The sequence below is a fragment of the Aquarana catesbeiana genome, linkage group LG08 (assembly GCF_042186555.1).
Source record: "Aquarana catesbeiana isolate 2022-GZ linkage group LG08, ASM4218655v1, whole genome shotgun sequence".
Classification (NCBI taxonomy): domain Eukaryota; kingdom Metazoa; phylum Chordata; class Amphibia; order Anura; family Ranidae; genus Aquarana; species Aquarana catesbeiana.
Window position 1 is genome coordinate 305504847 of NC_133331.1, and position 16488 is coordinate 305521334.

At 39.6% G+C, this 16488-nt stretch overlaps 1 protein-coding gene across 1 annotated transcript in view; it reads right to left on the reverse strand.

Moving 5' to 3' along the window:
- The window catches only part of LOC141106894 (uncharacterized), a 96585-nt gene that overhangs the window by 58668 nt on the left and 21429 nt on the right, over positions 1-16488 (reverse strand).

Below are 16488 nucleotides of genomic sequence, written 5' to 3' on the forward strand. Positions count from 1 at the left end.
CTACTACAGGTGGCAAAGTCAGTTTTTTGATTAGGGTCACTCTGCATTAATATGATCTAATTAACAATAAAATTTGTATATAATTATTCTTAAGGAAGGGACATAGTAATGCACATTTTCTTAACCTCTTTAGATTTAACAGACTGTGCAAGTGACCATGTAATTTTATTTTGATTTCTTTTTAATTATGAACAATCACAATGTAATTTTATTTTGATTTCCTTTTACTTATAATCAATCACAATGTAGTTTCACAAAATGTAGTTCTTCAAAGTCTATTTTGTGTGCCTGTATATAGACTTTATTGCAATGAAAGAACAAAGCTGTAGATATAGATATACTTTAATAAATGTATGCTCCTTTTAACGTAAATCACAGTTTTTCATATGGTCATGCAAATGTATGAGACAACAGCTAAGTGTCTGATGTGGGAAATTTTTCCCAGGCTTGGAGTGTATACAGCACTGATATCAGATAATTGTACCCATTTTTATGAAAAATCAGTTCCATTTTGCTCTATGCTTGGCATAGACAATAGAACCTTGTGTCCACACTCATAGTCATTGGTGGATAGGTTGTATGGGCTGTTGTAGACCAAATTAAATACAATTTGCTGGGCCATATGAAACTTTGGATATATTTGTCACTAAATTTAGGAGTTCTAGAGGCAGATCATAGTTGCTTAGACTTCATGCTGTACAGTGGGAGATAAAATGTTCATGTGTTTAAAATAATTAACCAAATTGGTGTAGTTTTGTTTCTAAACAGATCCTTGTTTTAGATGTGATCTCGTGTTCCAATCAAAGCCACTAAAGGAATGTATGTCAGTAACCCTTGATGACTGCAAGTACATTAAAGATCATAAAAGGAAGTGGAAGAATTCACAATTCAAGTGTCAGTTTAAATCCACATTTGTGACAGTGACATTTTCCATTTCTATAGTAGTCAAAGTCTGACTGAGATTACCAAGAGTGTTATTCACATAAGTGCAAGTGGAATACATACAAGAGACTGTTGCAGACAAAGACATTGGAAGTATTTCAGTAATGGACAATGCTAATTAATTATATGTGATACTTTGTATGTAGAGACTTGCTGTTGTTTTGTTTGTTATATATGTTATAAGTATTATTATTGTGAACACCTTAAAGTGGAACTTTGGTCAGAAACTTAATTCCTGCTGGATCACTTGAGGCTGACCCCTTTTGCAGGTGTAGCTATGACACACAGTAAAAAAACACAAGTGCCTATACTGTTTAAAATCCACTGTTCCACCCTGCTCTACACAGGCTCAGTTGTGCTCTATTTTTGCACTGATTAAAATCTAGAGGACAGTCTGCTGACAGCCTGAAATTCTACTGCTGCTCAAAGGTTATGGGTTTCAGTAAAATGGTAGCATAATAATTAATGTGGAATGTATTTTTCTTGCTAAATGAACCTTATTTTATCACATTTTGTGAGTAGAGTTCCACTTTGAGTAAATGTTCAATCATTATAAACAAATAGTTTTATCATTTTTTGCTTAAAAAAAAAAAAAAAAGTGGAGAGGTGTAATGTAATGAGTATGACATTATCGCTAAAGACTGTATGCTATTAATGCTTTATAGGATATGTTATGATATTTGTCTTGATATTGTTTTATAATTCATGTTTTAAGACATAGGAGAGGTAGGCTACTGACTTAGACAGTATAGCAGTGACTGACAGAAGAGACCCATGCTGACTGTTATTGTATAATATTCTGCAGTATAGTATGTGCAGAAATGGACAAAAAGTGAAATGGTTTTGGGTTTAGCAAACTTTGTGGGAAGACTACAAAATTAAAACTAATGAAATTTCTGGACTGACTATATTGACAGTTAGACATGACCAGGGTAATAGTGACTGATAGTTGGAGTCAAGGTTAAGAAATGATAAAAATTTTACAATTATTGTATGGGAAATAGTATAGGTTGGGAAATGTAAAAAGAATAGTCTATATAAAATACTTTGTAGTGAAAACATGTACTTGAAAGGATTTATAATAATAAATATTATTAATATTGTAAGAGTATTGTATTATGATAAAACTATATAGATACATGTATATTATTTTAGCGGATGTTGTAGAAGTAAAAGGAAGCCACTAAATTAAGTTATTAGATAAGATGAGAGTGTAGGAGCCATTGCTTTGTAGGTTGCCCTGAAATGCTTGCCAGAGTCCTATTGTATCCTGACACTGACTTTATTTTTATTTTTATTTTTTATAACTATATTTTTGAAGTGTATTTTATATCCAGACAAATATCGGGTGATCGCAGAAGACATGATGCAACTTGTTACAAATGTTAATTGCTACAAAGGAAGGATTTCATGCATAAAAGGAGGAACTGGAAAATCTGAGACTTGTATCCTTGCAGAACAGGTATGCACTGAACTTGTGTCTTACAGCATCCAAAGCAGCTTGTGCTATGATACTGGACCAGCAAATGATGATGAAGGAGATCTCTCCAGACACATCAAGCACTTGGCTAAGCTGAAAAGACCTATGCAGGAAAAGGCAGAGCCTTATGGGACCGAGTCTGCTGAATGCTCCTTGGGACCACATACTTGGCTTTCATTCACTAACTGAACGGATTGTTCCTCTTCCCTGTTATCCTTGATGTGATGTGGCTGAGTAACTGTTGCCTGTTGCAAGTAGTTTGTGGCAAGAATGATCACAATGCCACTGAGACTGACAACTATGTTTTCCGTGCCACATATGGAGAAGGACTTTGCAGCTACAGAAGAAGATGCAGTGTTTTTGATTGGACTGATTTATTTATTTATTGCAGCTACAGAAGAAGATGCAGTGTGTTTTTGATTGGACTGATTTATTTATTTTTTATTTTTTGGACTGATTTATTTTTATTTTTTTTGGACAATTTATGTGATCAGTGTTGGGTGCATGGGGTCTCTGAGGAGCATGGTGGGTGATCTGTATTGTAATTGCTGTGAGGCTTGTGTGAAGCCTCAACAGGGGGGAAATGTTGTGGAATCTCATATTAGCCAATGTATTTCATATTGTATATATTGATTTGCATATATTTATTGATAATTATTATTATTATTATTTATATTATTATATAGTAGTGGTTTTATCAATATTATTATTCAATAAGTAAAGCAACAATTGTTAATCTTTAATAATGTATACTGTGTTTTCCAGATTTAGAAAGTCTTCATTTTTAAGTGTTGAACTTTAAATGACCTCTGCTTTATGACAAGTACTTGTAAACAGGTGTTCTCGAAAATGTATTAAGATAGTCTACTGGATGAAAGTTCATTAGAATAGATTCAAGTTATGAAGAATTTTCTCAGACAGATAAGAAAACAGGTGGTTAAAATAATTAGGTGGAATACAGGAAAGTTATGTACAGAACATTAATTAAGTTTGACAGGGTCAAACAAAGGTCTGCTTGTGCCCTCATTAAAACTGTTAAAATACATGCATATAGTGAAACATATAAAACATCTGGTGGGGTTATTGAAAGTTAATTGTCTCAAAGTTGTAAATCTGCAAATCCTTGAAGCTAGTATCAAGATAAGGAGAGTCTGATAACACAGCTGGGTGCCAGACTGTCTCTATACAGGTGTTTTTAATTGGACAAAACCAGTTATAAATCACTTTAATGAACATATAGGAATTTTGGGAATAATTAAGTTTATCTGGTTGTAGAACAGGTGTCAGATTTATGGTTGGTTACTTTGATGTAGATCTTAGCGACCAATCATATGTAAGAGATAAGTTGAGATAAGACTTGTAAAAGTGTATATAAATGCAAGCTCTGCAATTGTTAGACAGACAAGTCAGATAGGAGCTCATAAGGCTGAACTCTATGTATGCTGCCCTATTGCACGGGTCATAGAGGTCAGAACCAATGGGCAAGTATCTGTCCACAACTTGTCTCCTCGTACGAGTCAGAGAAGACTTCTTAACTTGTTCCAGAATGTGGTCTCAGGTGAATTTCCCTCAAGAACTTGGTCGAGCTGGAACCCAGAACTCTGTGAGGGGACCAGACCATCGGCAGATCAGGCTGGTCCCTATCAGTTGAGAGGTTCCCAAGAATTGGCAGTAAAGACCCATTCTGGTTCAAGGTGAGAACACTTCACAATCTTTTCAATTTGGTTAGAGGATAAGAATATTTATATCTAATATGCATGCATTGTAAGAAACTGTATAAATTAGACCTGTATATTGTAATATTTTGAACATAAACCTGTATGTTATCAGCTGTTAATAAACCTGCATTGCTGAAGTTCTGCCTGGTTCGATACTTTACTATTCTACTTCACGCTCTCTCGTCCCCTCCTCTTTTCCTGTGGCCTGCCAGCTTGCGTGCTCGGATAAGGGTCTGGTATGGATATTGGGGGGACCCCTATGCCATTTTTTTAAAAAATTTGATGCAGGGTTCCCCTTAAAATCCATACCAGAGGTCTGGTATGGATTTTGAGGGGACCCCTACGCCATTTTGTTTTTAAATTTGGCACAGGGTTCCCCTAATTTTCATATCAGACCTGAAGGGCCTGGTATGGATTTTAGGGGGACCCCCACGCAATTTTTTTAAATTTTGGTTCGGGGTTCCTCTTAATATAAATACCAGACCCAAAGGGCCTGGTAATGGACTTATCTATATTGCCGAGACCTGACAATTCATTACAGCTGCGATCAGTTTTAAATTACAATTTTTCCTTTAGAAATCTAATTTTGCTGTGGTACATGGGTATACACCACTCCTGCCACCACTGAAATCAATGGGGCAGCGCGGCAATACCGCCGGCAAAGTGCCTCTGCAGAGGCACTTTGCGGTGGTTTTTAAGCCTTTCTGGGCCGCTAGCGGGTGTAAAACCGCCCCGCTAGTGGCCGAAAACTGCCGCTAAAATGACGGTAAAATGCCGCTAATAATAGCGGCGCTTTACCGCCGGCGCACCTCCCGCCCCAGTGTGAAAGGGGCCTTAGGATGTATCTGGTCAAAAAAACAAGAGGGTCTGGAGTAAAACTTGGATAAATGGCTCTATATTTAAGAAGTATCTGGTCAATAAAGCAGAGGCTCTGTAGTAAAATGTGGATATATTGCTGTATATTTAGGATGTATTTGGTCTATAAACAAGAGGATCTGGGTATACAGTTGGCTAATTGGCTCTGTATTTAGGATTTTTCTGGCCTACAAAGCAGAGGCTCTGGATGGACAGTTGGATAAATGGTTCAATATTTAGGATGTATCTTTTCTATAAATCTGAATGGACAGTTAGATAAATGGCTCTATATTTAGCATGATCCAGTCTATAAACCATACGCTCTGGATGTACAGTTGGAGAAACTGATCTATATTTAGGATGAATTTGGTCTATAAACCAGAGGTCCTGCATGGACAGATGGATAAATAGCACTATATTTAGGATTTATCTGGTCTAAAAACCTGAAACTCTGAATGTACAGTTGAATACATGGATCTATGTATGTAAACCAGAGGCTCTGGATGGACAGTTGGATAAATGGCTCTATGCTTATGAAGTACCCTGTCTATAAACCAGAGGCTCTGGATATAAGGTTGGATAATTGGCTCTGTATTTAGGATATACTGTATCTGGTCTATAGACAAGAGGCTCTCGAGTAAAACTTGGATAAATGGTTCTATATTTAGGATGTATCCAGTCTATAAACCAGAGGCTCTGGATATAAGGTTGGATAATTGGCTCTGTATTTAGGATGTATATGGTCTACAAACTTGAGGCTCTGTGTGGACAGTTGGATAAATTGTTCTATATTTAGGATGTATCTTTTCTATAAATCAGAGAATCTGGATGGTCAGCTGTATAAATGGCTCTATATTTAGGATGTAGCTGGTCTTTAAACCAATAGCTCTGGATGCACATTTGGATAAATGGTTCTATATGTAGGATGTTTCTGGTCTGCAAATCAGAGGCTCTGGGTGTACAGTTGGATAAATTGTTCTATAATTCGTTTGTATCTGGTTTATAAACCAGAGTTTCAGAATGGACAGCTGGATAAATATCTTTATAATTAGGATGTGACTGGTCTTTTAACAAGAGGCTCTGGACTAAAACTTTGATAAACGGCTCTATATTTAGGATGTATCTGGTCCATAAAGCAGAGACTCTGAAATCATACATGGAAAATGGCTTTATATTTAGGATGAATCTGGCCTATAAACCAGAGGCTCTGGAGTAAAACTTAAAAAAACTGGCTCTATATTTAGTATGTATCTGGTCTACAAACCGGAGACTCTGGATGTACAGTTGAATACATGGTTCTATATTTAGTATGCATCTGGTCTATAAACTAAAGGCTCTGGATGTACAGTTGGATAAATGACTCTATATTTAAGAAGTGTCTGGTCTATAAACCAGAGACTCTGGAATAAAACTTAGATAAATGGCTCTATATTTATCAGGAATCTGGCCTAAAACCAGTGGCTCTGGAGTTAAATGGTTCTATATTTAGGATGTATCTGGCATATAAACCAGAGGCTCTTTAGTAAAACTTGGAAAAATGTCTCTATGCTTATGCTGTATCCTGTCTGTGTACTTTTGGAGAAATGGCTCTATATTTAAGATATAGCTGGACTATAAACCAGAAGCTCTGGATGTACAGTTGGATACACGGTTCTATATTTAGGTTGTATCCGGTCTATAAACCAGAGTCTTTGGATGGTCAGTTGGATAAATGGCTCTATAGTAACCACTTAAGGACCAGGCCTATTTTTCAAACTTGGTGTTTACAAGTTAAAATATTTTTTTTTGCTAGAAATTACTTAGAACCCCAAAACATTATATTAAATATATATATATTTTTTTTCAGACACTCTAGGGAATAAATTAACAGTCATTGCAATACTTTATGTCACACCGTATTTGCGCAGCGGTCTTACAAGCGCAATTTATTTGGAAAAAATACACTTTTTTGAATTAAAAAACAAGACAACAGTAAAGTTAAACCAATTTTTTAATATTGTGAAAGATAATGTTATGCCAACATGTCATGCTTCAAAATTGCGCCCCCTCATGGAATGGTGACAAACTTTGACCCTTAAAAATCTCCATAGGCGATGTTTAAAAATGTCTACAGGTTTTGACTTATAGAGGAGGTCTAGTGCTAGAATTATTGCTCTTGCTCTAACGAACGTGGCGATATCTTACATGTGTGGTTTGAACACCATTTTCATATACGGGCGCGATTTACATATGCGTTCAATTCTGCGTGCAAGCTCGGTGGGACGGGGCGCTTTAAAGAAAATGAATTATTATTTATTTAATTTTTTTATTTTTACATTGTCCTTTAAAAAAAAAAATGTGGGTCGCTTTTTTTCCTATTACAAGGAATGTAAACATCCCTTGTAATAGAAAAAAGGCATGACAGGACCTCTTAAATCTGAGATCTGAGGTCAAAAAGAACTCAGATCTCACAGATCTTATACTTAAATGCAATAAAATATAAATAAATGTCTTTTAAAAAAAATTGCCCTTTAAGACCATGGGGTAGAAGTGATGTTAGATGTCGCTTCCCCCATCCAATGTTGTGTAGCCAAGTGGGGGCCATCTTTTCCTAACTCAGCTCCAGGCCTGTGAGGAGAAAGAACGTGATCGTCTACGCCGCTACCGACGGCTCTGGTAAGTGGCAGAGACTACCAGAGCACGGCGGGAGGAGAGCCCCTCTCCCACTCCCTATAAAAGTGATCTGGCAGTGAATACGCCGCAGAAGCCACTTTTATCTGAAAGAGAACCGTCCGCTGTTTATGGCAGCTATCAACTACCTACATATAAAGACTACAGTGGCTGGTCCATAGGTGGATAAGGATGTAGCTGGTCTAAAAACCAAAGGCTCTGGATAAACAGTTGGATAAATGGCTCTATATTTAGGATACAGTATATCTGGTCTATAAACCAGAGGTTCTGAAGTAAAACATGGATAAATGGTTCTATATTTAGGATGAAGCTGGCCTAAAACCAGCAGCTCTGGAATAAAACTTAGATAAATGGCTCTATATTGAGGATGTATCTGGTCTACAAACAAGAGGCTCTGGATGGACAGTTAGAAGATAAATGGTTCTGTATTTTGGATGTATCCAGTCTATAAACCAGAGGCTGCGGATGTACAGTTGGATAAATGGTTCTATATTTTGGATGTGTCTGGTCTATAAGCCAGAGTCTCTGGATGTACGGTTGGATAACTGGTTTTATATTTTGGATGTATCCGGTCTATAAACCAGAGGCTGCGGATGTACAGTTGGATAAATGGCTCTATATTTTGGATGTATCTGGTCTACAAACCAGAGGCTGCGGATGTACAGTTGGATAAATGGTTCTATATTTTGGATGTATCCGGTCTATAAACCAGAGGCTGCGGATGTACAGTTGGATAAATGGTTCTATATTTTGGATGTGTCTGGTCTATAAGCCAGAGTCTCCGGATGTAGGGTTGGATAAATGGTTTTATATTTTGGATGTATCCGGTCTATAAACCAGAGGCTGCGGATGTACAGTTGGATAAATGGTTCTATATTTTGGATGTATCCAGTCTATAAACCAGAGGCTGCGGATGTACAGTTGGATAAATGGTTCTATATTTTAGATGTGTCTGGTCTATAAACCAGAGGCTCCGGATGTACGGTTGGATAAATGGTTCTATATTTTGGATGTTTCTGGTCTATAAACCAGAGGCTTTTGATGGACAGTTGGATAAATGGTTCTGTATTTTGGATGTATCTGGTATCTTCTTGTCTTCATCTTCTTTTCGGGCCGCTCTGCATCCATGATTGGATGGGAGGCTCCCGCTGTGTGGCGCTTCTCGTCTTCTGACTGTTCTTATATAACGGTGAACCTGCCCCCCTCTGGCGTCACGGGGAATGCCACAGGGAAGCCCCCGTCAAGTCCCCGTGCATCAGAGGGGGCGGGGTCACCCTGCCCTTTGTTATATAAGAACAGTCAGAAGACGAAAAGCGTCACACAGCGGGAGCCTCCCCCCATGCCATCATGGATGCGGAGAAAAAGATGAAGAGAGAAGCGTCACACAGCGGGAGCCTTCCATCCAATCATGGACGTGGAGCGGCCCGAAAAGAAGATGAAGAGAAGAAGATGAAGATAAGAAGATGAAGAGAAGAAGATGCCGCGGAGGGAGATGCCGGACGAGAACACCGGAGAAAGAAGCAGAGGATCGGAGGAAGAAGATGGAGGAAGAAACCGAGGAAGATAGAAGAAAGTAGATAGAAGATGGAAAAAAAGACTTTAAATAAAGGAATAGTCAAAAACTGTCTCTTGTCATTTTTAACATTTTTGACAGTTTTTTTGTGAAATGGTAGGAAGTACCCCCTTACTATTTCACACGGGGGGGGGCGGGATCTGGGGGTCCACTTGTTAAAGGGGGCTTCCAGATTCCGATAAGCCCTCCGCCCGCAGACCCCCACAACCACCGGCCAAGGGTTGTGGGGATGAGGCCCTTGTCCTTATCAACATGGGGACAAGGTGCTTTGGTGGGCTACCCCATAGCACCCTCCCAATGTTGAGGGCATGTGGCCTGGTACGGTTCAGGAGGGGGGCGCTCTCTCTTCCCCCCTCTTTTCCTGCGGCCTGCCAGGTTGCGTGCTCGGATAAGGGTCTGGTATGGATTTTTGGGGGGACCCCATGCCAATTTTTTTTTTTAATTTTGGTGCGGGGTTCCCCTTAAAATCCATACCAGAGCCTTCAGCTCTGGTATGAATTTTGAGAGGGACCCCTACGTCATTTTTTTTTTAAATTTTGGCGCGGGGCTCCCCTTAATATCCATACCAGACCTGAAGGGCCTGGTATGTAATTTAGGGGGACCCCCACACCAGTTTTTTTTTTTAATTTTGGTTCGGGGTTCCCCTGTGGGGAAATCCCATGCAGTTTTTATCAATGAACTTTTATGTGTATTGTCGGACCAGCAATTCATTAAATAGCCGCGAGTAGTTTTAAATGACTTTTTTTCCTTTGAAATGTCACTCTGCTGTCAGACTGTTCTAAACATGGGAAACATGCGCCCCTTTACAGGAATACTATAGACACCCCCCAGGTACGAAATTTAAAGGAATATTACACTTTTATTGTTTGACTTTAAGCATTATTAAAATCATTGCTCCCGAAAAAACGGCCGTTTTTAAAACTTTTTTTTGCATTGATACATGTCCCATGGGGCAGGACCCAGGTCCCCAAACACTTTTTAGGAAAATATCATGCAAATTAGACTTTAAAATGAGCACTTTTGATTTTAAACGTTCGCGTCCCATAGACTTCAATGGGGTTCTAACGTTCGTGCGAAGTTTTTGTCTGTTCGCAAGTTCTGGTGCGAACCGAACCGGGGAGTGTTCGGCCCATCCCTAGTGCCCACCATTGCAGCCTCACTGTGCCCACCACTGCAGCCTCACTGTGCCCACCATTGCAGCCTCACTGTGCCCACCACTGCAACCTCACTGTGCCCATCATTGCAGCCTCGCCTGGACAGAGGAAGAGAGAGGGTGGCCGGATCATGACTGGAGGAAGAGGAAAGCCGTGGGATCACAGAGCAGGATAGCACGCTGTAACAGCTTACATTACAATTGCCTCCACCCTGCTTGCCTTCATACACAGCCCTGCCTCCTCCTGACCTTTTGTTGGGGACATAACGTTATATTGATAAATGGAGATGGACCTTTCATAGTCTTCCACAGAAACTTGTTCTAGCAGACTGGAAGAGATTCTATAGTTTGTAAGAATCATTGTAGAATGTTGATCTGGGGAATTATCTGCCTTATGGAACAAAGAAGGAACTTTTTTAACTTAATGAATTATGGACAAACTGTATGTGGCTTTTCTGTCCTCCACTGGATCAACTGCCACTTTGGATTTTTTTTTACTCAGTGGACATATGATATATTTCAAACCATGTAACTACATGTCTTATGCTTAGATAAGTAGAATATGAACTTTCTGCATTTAGTGTTTATGACTTACTTGTCTCCATATGTAGAGAGAATTGCTCCAGTTTGCTTCCCATAATCATCTCCCCCTCCTCCATAGACTGCTGATCTCCACTCACCAACGTCTCTTTTTCTTCCTGTTTATACTCAACTTTCATGTCTTTCCGTTCTTCATTCTAAATATCAGATCAAGATAGTAGAGATGATATATTATAACATATGGAAACACTGCTGCCAATAATAAGAGATGACACAGAAGAATGTCCTCTTACAGAATTTTTTTTACTTTATTTGCCCGGTCGCATCTACCTGATCATTCTCTGTATAGTGATGACCTTCCCATGTAGAATCCCGGGAATACAGAGGACAACCCTCCTCCATAGACTGCTGATCTCCACTCACCAATGTCTCTTCTTTTTCCTCTTTAACATCAACCTTAATTCCTTTTAGTTTTTCATCCTAAACCCCAAAGATGAAAGAATACATTTGTAAAAAGAAGCAAGAGATGACATATAGGAATGTTACCCCATACCGCAAATATATTTTTAGGCCTACATGCTCAGTCCCACCTAACCAATCATGCAGGTGGATGGGGATTGATCTTCTTGTGTGGAATCCCAGGAATACAGAGGATAGGGACATCTCTCTGGTGGGTTCTCATTACTGGATCCATCTGTAGGAAACGCACACACTGACTGAATACATTGTTTCTATGTGTTTATCAGATGATGGGGGATCTAAGTGGACCCTCCGTACTGCTCTCTGCTTTACAATAAAGTCTCCTCTTACCCGGTGATGTGAGTGGCGGCTGATTCTCCATCATGACGTCCTTGTAGAGATCCTTGTGTCCTTCTAAATACTCCCACTCCTCCATGGAGAAATAGACAGTGACCTCCTGACACCTCACAAAAATCATCAGGAGATATAATTAGGATATATCAGGTCTATAAATCAGAGATTCTGGATGGACAGTTGGATAAATTATTCAATATTTAGAATGTATCTAGTCTATAAACCAGAGGCTCTGGATGGACGGTAGGATAAATGGTTCTATAGTTAAGATGTATCTGGTCTATAAACCAGAGGCTCTGGATGGACAGTTGGATAAATGGCTCTATATTTAGGACGTATTTCGGTTTATAAATAGGGTTGCCACCTCATCCCTTTAAACCCAAACACATATGAATTACACAGGTTCTGAGGCTAATTTAATGCAGATAAGGCACCAAGTGAGTTTAATTACCACCTTAATCAGCCTCAGAACCTGTGTAATTAATATGTGTTCTGTTTTAAAGGGATGGGGTGGCAACCCTATCTATAAACCATAACAGATGTGACAGTGACTATGGAGGAAGAGGATGGACATGACGGGGGGTTACTGGGTGTAAATACAATTTAATATCTTATTACCTCCTCTGCTGCCAGTTCCAGCAATGTCTCCTCTCTACTTCCCCCCATTCTGCTTTTACTGGGAACGTCCTGTTTATACTTCCTTCCATAGATTACGTAACTTCCTGTCTGTACCTTACATCACTTCCTGTCTGTATCTTACATCATTTCCTGTCTGTAGTTACATCACTTCCTGAATGTGTGTTCCACGTGAGATCACCACCTTGAGTTGAATATAAATACTGCAGTCTACCTTACGTTTCATAATTTTGCCCGCTGCCTCCTGGTCCATTGCTCTTTCATGTTCCCGTGTTTAATGATTTGCAGAGAAGGAAATGTTCCTGTTTTTAGTGCAGAGCAAGAGGATCATAGTAAAAAGAATGTGGAAATGTAACTGTGATGTTTATAGACGTGATATCATAAAATGTGTTTCATTTTCATCCACCAGATATTTAGGTGTCTCCGGCGTCGGATGAGTTGGCAATGCGGAGCACCTGTGATCGGAGCACAGATAATATAGATTTGGGATGGTTTGGCAAAACCGTTTATTATCTGTAATGCGGAAGTATTCTATGTTCAATAGTGGAACCGATACTATATCTGCTTTTTTAGACCAAGAGGAGGCTAGCCAGACTGTAGATAGCAAATATCCCTCATGAGACAGAAGACCCGAGACAATGTGGAAATCTAGCAGAAACCCTATCCTTGAATTAAAAACCATTTCTTGGCAAAAACTGTGTTGGAAAACAATATGGTATTGGTGGAATCCCCAGAAGTCATCGGTGTGTTTGAGGAGAATGGTAACTTTGTTGACAATGATGATAATCTGGTTGCATATAACAAGGGTTTAGGGCTGTCTCACTTATTCTCATTACTGTGTTAGTCTGCTGCTAGGTGAAAAGACTGACTGCTAACAGAAAACTAAAAAGGTACAAGTGGTGCCTATTTTAGGGAACCCCAGAGGGGGCACCCTTTTAGACAGGAACTGGGTCTTGTTAGTAACTCGGATGATGTTTTGTTTGTTTTATGCTATAGACTTGCTTGACAAAAGCTTGTAAAACAGACATGGTTTACTTTTTAAGGATGGGTCCTATGCCCAAAGGGAGAGATTACACACACAGCAGATGAGGTGGTAATTAGCAGTAAGAGATTAAGTCAGTTCCAGTAACATTCATTGCAGTAATATAGTGGTTGGTAATCTAATTTGGCAATCTTACTAGGTTTGGGCCTGTATTACCAGGATGGCTTCCTCTGGAGGGGTGGTGGTCTGCGGTGTGCTGGGATAACACTGAGATGTTGCCAAGAAGAGCCCCACTTTGGGTTTCTGGAAATTGTGCTGTGCACAAATGAAGTCCTTGGACTGACCCTACTCATCAGGAACCTTTCCCTGTGCTAGTCACTCTCCCTAAGGACTCATTTACACTTGCTTTGGCTTCAACACACATTAAAGCGCCTTCCGCTTCAACATGTGATGTGTTTATGATGCTTTGGTGGTGCTTCGATGATGCTTCAGTGATGCTTTGATGATGCTTCAGTGGTGCTTCCATGACGCTTCGGTGATGCAAAACGATCCGATACCCTGGAGCGATGGGCAGGAAGTCGAATGGGGGCAAGATGGCCCCCCACTTGACTCTATGCCCTTCGGGGACCGGAGTGACGGCCTTAAAGGGACAATTTTTTTTTTGGTAAATGTAAAATTTTTTTTTTGCTTCTCAGTGTAAATGTGAGATCTGAGGTCTTTTTGACCCCAGATCTCGCAATAAAGAGGACCTGTCATGCTTATTTCTATTACAAGGGATGTTTACACTCCTTGTAATAGAAATAAAAGTGATCACTTTTTTTTAAAGAGACAATGTAAAAAAAAAAAGTAAAAGAAATAAGAAAAAAGAAAAAAAATTTAGAGCTCCCCGTCCCTCCAAGCTCGCGAAGTTAATGCATACGTAAGTCGCGCCAACATATGTAAACAGTGTTCAAACCACACATGTGAGATATCGCCACGATTGCTAGAGTGAGAGCAATAATTCTAGCACCAGACCTCCTCTGTAGCTCTAAACAGGTAACCTGTAAAAAAAATTTAAGGAGATTTTTAAGTACCGTAGTTTGTCGCCATTCCACGAGTGTGCGCAATTTTAGAGCATGACATGTTAGGTATCTATTTACTCTGTGTAACTTCATATATTGTGTTTTTTTTAATTAATTTAAATGTATTTCTTTCCCCAAAAAAAATGCATTTCAAAAACCTTTGCACAAATACTGTGTGACATAAAAAATTGCAACAATCGCCATTTTATTCTCTAGGGTCTCTGCTAATATATATATATATATATATATATATTTAATTTTGGGGGGTTATAGGTAATTTTCTAGCAAAAAATACTGATTTAAACACAAAAAGTGCCAGGAAAAGGCCTGGTCTTCAAGTGGCTAATACATGTTCAGGGGATATAATAAAACAGTATGGATGTGAAACTGAAACTACTCCATTTTACTTCCTATATTTTTATTTTAGGACTAATATAATTTTTTATTTGCAAAGGACTAATTTTCTTTATTATCGCACGCTGATTATATTTCAAGTAAAATACAGTTGAAGTTGAAAAAATATAATGAAAAACAGCAACACACTGACAGCGCTTTAAAATGTATATTTTTCACGAAAGTATGAAAGACAAACTGAAAATTGATGCACAAAATAATAAAGTAAATATAGTAACTCTTTAAATATATTTTAAATTATTCTTGCTAGAAAATCCATGAAATAAAGTAACCAATCTCCCTATTTGTATCATTAGGGATCGAAACTTCCTCTTCTCACCGGAGATTCCGCACTTGTGCCCGGTAAGTGCTCAGTGTATAGAGTAGAGCCCAGATCTGAGTCCTCAGCCCTAACCAGCTGATCACAGCTCAGATTTATACTACAAACTGGAACTTTCACTTTCACTGCCGAAGGATTCTACCACCAGGAATGAATATACTAGGAGAGGATATTCAGAAATCATCAGATCCAGTCTCTTTCGAAGTTTTACACTGCAATGCTGAAAAGTCCCCACCACACATTGTTCCCTCAATAATAACCACATCCTGGCAGAGACATTCTTCTATGATCAGGGTCTACATCCCCACCACACATTGTTCACTCAATATTGAGGTGGCTCACCGCTTGCATCTTTAACAGCTTCAACTCTTCTGTGAAGGCTGTCCACAAGGTTTAGGAGTGTGTCTATGGGAATGTTTGACGATTCTTCCAGAAGCACATTTGTGAGGTCAGGCACTGATGTTGGATGAGAAGGCCTGGCTCGCAGTCTCTGCTCTAATTCATCCCAAAGCTGTTCTATCGGGTTGAGGTCAAGACTCGGTGCAGGCCAGTCAAGTTTGTCCACCCCAAACTCGCTCATCCATCTCTTTATGGACCTTGATTTGTGCACTGATCCAAGTCATTTGGTGGAGAGGGGATTATGGTGTGGGGTTGTTTTTCAGGGGTTGGGCTTGGCCCCTTAGTTCCAGTGAAGGGAACCCACTCTTAAGGTGTCAGCATGCCAAGACATTTTGGACAATTTGACCAGTGCACAAAGCAAGGTCCATAAAGACATGGATGAGCGAGTTTTGGGTGGAGGAACTTGACTGGCCTGCAGTCCTGAGTCCAGACCTTAACCCAATAGAACACCTTTGGGATGAATTAGAGTGGAGACTGCAAGCCAGGCCTTCTATTCCAACATCAGTGCCTGAGCTCGCAAATGTGCTTCTGGAAGAATGGTCAAACATTCCCATAGATACACTCCTAAACCTTGTGGACGGCCTTCCCAGAAGAGTTGAAGCTGTTATAGCTGCAAAGGGTGGGCCAACTCAATATTGAACCCTACGGACTAGGACTGGGATGCCATTAAAGTTCATGTGCTTGTAAAGGCAGGCGTCCCAAAACTTTTTTCAACATAGGGTTTATTTCTATCCCCCTTGGTGGAAGTGGAGATGAGAGCACAGAGCCGTGTTCTCAGTCTGAGATGTTTCTCGGGCTGCAGTTCTTCTGAGCTCCACAAGGTGGTGATCTCACCTATACCAAGACAGGAAGTCTCTATGGAAGACAGGAAGTGAAGGCAGGTGTCCCAATACTTTTGGTAATACAGGGTATGTGAGCTTTTCTCCAACTGAC